Here is a 6,000-nt window from a genome sequence, read left to right on the forward strand (position 1 = left end):
GAGAATTAGAAGAGGAAGGAAGTGTTGGCAAGGAGCTGCAGATGCCCAGTGGTGGTGGCTTTAGACTTCTGTCATAGGAGGGACCCATGAGAGGCAGTTAGGTGGGAGCTGGAGAATTTAACACTTGTGCTGGGGCTGCTTTTGCAGAGCAAGCTGTGTTTGCCTTTCAAAAGTTAAAAACTGCAGATGTGGAACCAGCCTTCCTGGGTTTAAATCTCCCTCTGCCTTTTCCTGTGTGACCTTGGGCAAATTATTTAACCTCTTTGTGCCCCATATGCAAAGTAGAGATAATAATATTATCTGTTTCATAGGATTGTTGAAAAGACTCGATAAATTAATATGAGCCAAGTACATAGACTAGGGCATGACCCACAGGAAATGCTACATAATGTTATGATATAATTATTTGGTTCTTCTTTTATGCTGCCTGAGGGTGGCTTAGAGGGCACTGATGTGGATTATGAGGGGACATATGCTCCACAAGTGGCCCATTGGCACCACCACTGATTAGGAGGTTCGTCCCAAAGTACCCTCTTTCCTGCCTTCCTTTCCTTGCCTGTTCTGCTTCCTTATACCCATCCCCACGGCCTTTGGGGTGTCATGCCTTTGGAGCCTTCTAAGGTACCCCCACCTTCCCAGGGTCCATTCTGCTCAGCCTAGACCCTATATCTTGGCTTTTCCTATAATTAGATCATCTTCATTCCCTGTCCCCTTCTCTCTTGGTTACCCTTCTCAGAAAGTTATCGCCGCAAAGGGTGGGAGGAGAATTGGAGACTGAGTGTAAATAGCTCCTTCAAGGCATCTTGCTCTGATGAAGAACAGAGAAATGGGGCAGTAGCTGGAAGAGAAGGGTTTTGAGGGCGGGAGACATAATAGCATGTTGCATGCTGATGGCAGCCACCCAATCAGGGTGAAAAGTATATTCCTATGGAGGCTGGAGAGGGGCATTGCTGGGATGGGGTGTTTAGTACGAAAGAAGAGCAGGACATTTTCAGTAGAAAAGAGTATACTAGAGAAGGCTTTAGCTCCTGCCCACAACTTAACCTCTCTGAGACTGGTTTCCTCTTCATGCTGACACATGTTCTTGGACACTTCCTTAGTCTATTTTCTGTTGCTAACAACATGGTACCGCAGATGGGATGTTATAAAGAAGAGATTGTTTTGGATAAGTTATATAGAAAATAGATTTATTTGTGCTCACAGTTCTGGTCCAAGGTCTAGGGGCTGCACCCCATGATGGACTTCTTGCTGGCAGAGTCCTCAGATAGCACAGGGCATCACATGGCAAGAGGCTAGCCAAAGTGGATTTAATAGCAGGTCCACTCTGAGGATAACCTATTCACCCATTAGTCACAAGAATGGATCAATCCATTCACCAGGGCAGATTCCCTAATTACCTCTTGAAGGTCCTACCTCTTAATGTCTCATAATGGGGATTAAATTCAACATGAGTTTCAGAGGACAAACCATATTCAAGCTATAGCAGTTCCCAGCTTCATATCTCACAGCTTTATGATCATGTCCGGAGTCTAGACTTGCTCTTTTGGGAGCAAAGTTTAAAAAAATACATGAAAAGTGGGCTGAGGATGTAGCTCAGCAGTAGAGTTATAGACTAGCATGCACAAAGCATTGGGTTCAATCCCAGCATTGGAAAAAAAAAAAAAAAACACGGAAAGTGACAGTTCAATCATTGACTCTAGCCCATGATCGAGGGTTCTAATATCAGCCTTGATTAGGACAGAGGCCTGTTCCTTAATCAGTTGTTTGACCACATGCTAACTGTATTCCCCAGAAAGAGAAGTAGATAATTATGTGAATGATATTTTAGGCCAGCAAAATAAATGTCATCTACATCTGCAATATGAAAAAAGTAGGTTATAGAATCATTATATGATAAATTTTAATTAAAAAATAATAAGTTCAAAAATAAAATAGGCCTGGGGTTGTAGCTCAGTGGTAGAGTGCTTGCCTGTCTAGTATGTGTGAAGCACTGGGTTCAATTCTCAGCACTGCATATAAAAAAATAAAATAAAGGTTCATTGACCACTAAAAAAGTATTTTTAAAATAAATAAATAAAAATTTTTAAAAAACATATACATAACAGCATATGTAAATGTATATATAATATACATGTATACATATGGTGAAAGTATTTTATGGTATTATATATTGATTAAATGTTTCTATATTTGTAATATAATGTATTAAAATACTTATAAAGCTAAAAGATTATATAACACCAAATTAACCACTAATAGTATTTTTCTTTTTCTTTTTTTTTTAAAGAGAGAGAGAGAGAGAGAGAATTTTTAATATTTATTTTTCAGTTTTTGGCGTACACAACATGTTTGTATGTGGTGCTGAGGATTGAACCCCGGGCCGCACACATGCCAGGCGGGTGCGCTACCGCTTGAGCCACATCCTCAGCCCACTAATAGTATTTTTCCTGAGGAATAGAAATGCAGAAAATTCTTACTATAAATTTTATTTCTAATATTTGATGTATTCACATATTTTCTAATAAATCAAAGGTAGCACTTTAAGCTCTTCAAGCTTGATGACCCTCCAAGTCTGATCCTCTTCAAAGCCTTGGAGGCACAAGTGTCTTCCACAGTGTCTATCCCTTCAGCAGTCCACCCAAGTGCCAATAGAAGGTCTCAGTTTGCTGTACCACCACTTAGAGGGGGCATATTTGGCCAGCTCCTTCTTCATATTTATGATCCTTTTCTATGGCTTTGTTTTAGATGAGAATCTCATCTGAGAATTTGAAGGTGTCCTTCTGGATCCTTGTTCCTAATATAAGGGGTTTTTCTGCCTCTTTGGTTCCTGTAAATGTCTCCCCTCACAAACCTGTAGGAGTGGGTGGATCCTGATCTTCCAATTACTTTTTCAGTTTTTCACTGTGTTTTCACCGAAGAAGGGTTTGTCTGGTCCCAGGAGCCACTCACCATGATCTCTCTCTGTTTATTTGATTTTCCTTCTCCAACACAGGCATAATTTGGGGCAAATTAATTTCAGAATAATATCCTGCCTTTTTCATTTTCTTTCTCTAAAAGACTTTCTTGCTTTCCTTTCCAGCCAGATTCTTGGTCATCTTCTGAATCCTGCAGTGACCTGTGCTATAATTGTCCACAGCCTCTATTTATTTGTTTGTTTGTTTGTGGTACTAGGGATTGAACCCCCAAGTGCTCTATACTGAGCTACATCCCCAGCCCTTTCTTCTCTTCTTTTTTATTTCTTCCTTTTTCATTGTTGTTGTTGTTGTTGTTGTTGAAGATGGGGTCTTGCTCAGTTGTTGGCTTTGAACTCCTGATACTTCTGCCTCAGTCTCCTGAGTAGCTGGGACTAACAGGTGGGTGTCACTGTGCCCAGCTGTTCACAGTCCCTTCACAGGGACTTTTCCTAAGCTCTGGACTCAGAACTAGAACCAGGAGTTCAAAGAGCACCCCCCTGCCCCCCCACACCCCACTGGCAGAATAGTTTTAATAGTTCCTAGCACATAGAAGTTTAACTTCTGAACTTTACAAGAGGAAACAAAGGTTTGCCAATAACAGTCACCTTTAGGTTCACGCTGGGCTCTCTCTTGTTCAGAAGAAAAATGTTCTAGATATGAGGACTGAATACAAATATCATTCTTCTTCCTTACCTCCTCCTTCTCTCCCACTCTCCTTTCTTCCTTCCATCCTTTCTTCCTTTCTGAATGGTTACTGGAAACAACTGCCCACACCCAATGTCCTCTGAACTGATAAACTCGTCTCAGTAGATTGCACTCTTCTTGTAAGATTTCATTTCAAATGCGCATCACAGGCACCAAAACTAACAGTGGTTACACACAACAGACACTTCTTTTCTTCTCATGGAAAAACCTGGAATGAGATGATATTTCCTGTCCATTATTTGTCAGGGGTCCCAGGCTCCTTGTGTCTTTTTGCTCCACCATCCTATCATCCAAAATGGCTCCAGAAAACAGGAATGGGGAGAGAGAGGACAGGCCTCTGCCCTTTAGGGGCACAACGTGGATGTTTTGCACATCATACATGTACTTACACACATGTGTACTTACACACACTAAAACTTAGTCATATTGTCATACCTTGCTGTGAGAAAGGCTAAAATAGGCTCTATATCTGAGCAGCCATGCATTCCGTTAGAAATTCCATTATCTGAAAGGGGAGAAATGTGTATGTGGGACAACTGGTATCTCTGCCACACAGAGTAAGTCAGGCCTTTGGAGGGATCATCAACAATAGCAGCTTTGTTGGTGTTAGGTTTAATGGTTGTGTTTCTGAACCTATAGGCCAAATAGTTGGGATTTCTCTAAGAGTGGATTGAATTTTAATCCTAGGAATCCTCTTCTAAACATACCTGCTCAGAGGAATGAGGAGAGTTTGGAGACATCTCCCACCATCAGTTCTGAATCTTTGGATTTCTTCCTTCATAGGTTATAGATCCTTGCTGGTTTGTTATTTTAAGTTTCATTGAGGTCTAACTTCCATACCATCAAATTCATTCACTGAATTTTATGTAAGTGACCAATTTGATAATTTTTTCTAAAGTCATGCAATTGTACCACTATCATATAATCCAGTTGTAAATTTTTTTTTTCATCCAAAATGTTCTTTTGGGCTTGTTTGAAGTCAATTTCCACTTCCACTCCTGGTTCCCCTAGACAACCCCTGATCTGCTTTCTGTCTCTATAGAGTTGCCTTTTCTAGAAATTTTATATAAATAAAATCATACTATATGCATTCCTTTATGTCTGGCTTTTACAGTAATGTTTTTGTGTTGATCGGTGGTACCATGTCACTGCATATTTTGAAAGGTCATCCTAGAGGAGCTTTCAGTACCATGGAGTAGATACAAGTCAATGAGCACTCAATGAAGTGTGATAAGCATATGGTGAGAGAGAAATGGGCTGTTTTCTTTGCTCTTGCCTCTAACCAAAAACAAAAGTAAAACCACAAAACTCTCTTAATAGAAATAAAAGAGAAAAAAAGGGGCTGTTATAGGAACTCCTATACAGCAGGGACAGTTCATCTAGACTTGGGGGATCGGAGAAGGGTTCATGGAAGAGGTAATGTCTAAATCGAGACTAAGGAATGAGTCAGGAGCAGGTGGTAGCTAGCTGATCCACACTCCACATCAGTCACAAATACCCAAACCCAGGCAGGTAATACTCAACCTCTCACCTACTCACCCTGCTTCTAGGTCACCTCCTCCACCTTGCCTCCATGCCTCACCCAACCTTTGTAATTCTGGTCTATGATCTTCAGTATTGCCAGCTCATTCCATTTTTATTTGAGCCACATGGGTTTAGAAAGACATGCATGTGGCAATAAAAACAATCCTATACCCGATGATTGAGAAACAAAACAATCCAGTTGACTGGGTTTCTCTAGAGGAGATTCATGAACCTCACAGGACTAGGACCAGAGAGCCCTGAAATTCTAGTCCCTGGCCAACCATTGAGTAACTGGATGATGCTGGACAGATTTCTTAACCTCTCCACGCTCTGTTGCTGTTTTGCTTGTTATTATTTTTAGTGTAAGTAGCAGATTAAAGACAGACAGGTAAGTCAGATCCCAGTTGCCTTCCTCTTCTAGTAGAAAGTGAATTAGGTTTATTTTTCAATTTTCCCCCTCAAGTAGAAATAATTCTTGAATGGGTGGTACCATAGAAGGCAAGCTGAGGTCCTCACTAAAATGAGAAAGATTCTACCTAAAGTGCCAGAGCAGAGTTTTGGAATAGAGCTGGGGGTCTTGAATCTGCCACAGCAGCTCTCTCTGGCTTACTCTGCCTCCTATGTGTGATTCAACAAGGCTTCTGTTGTGCCCCGTATATTGCGCCTACTTACAAACATCATTGAGTGAAGCAGATCAGATCTATCTCCAGTGACAGATAACAAGGGACGCTCGGCTTTTTCATCTTCCCTCAACTTGCTCCTCTACGAAGTTATGGTCCATTCTTCTCTTCCTAACTAGCTCTCCTGGAAGAGCAGC

This window comes from Urocitellus parryii, chromosome 5 (assembly GCF_045843805.1).
Source record: "Urocitellus parryii isolate mUroPar1 chromosome 5, mUroPar1.hap1, whole genome shotgun sequence".
Classification (NCBI taxonomy): domain Eukaryota; kingdom Metazoa; phylum Chordata; class Mammalia; order Rodentia; family Sciuridae; genus Urocitellus; species Urocitellus parryii.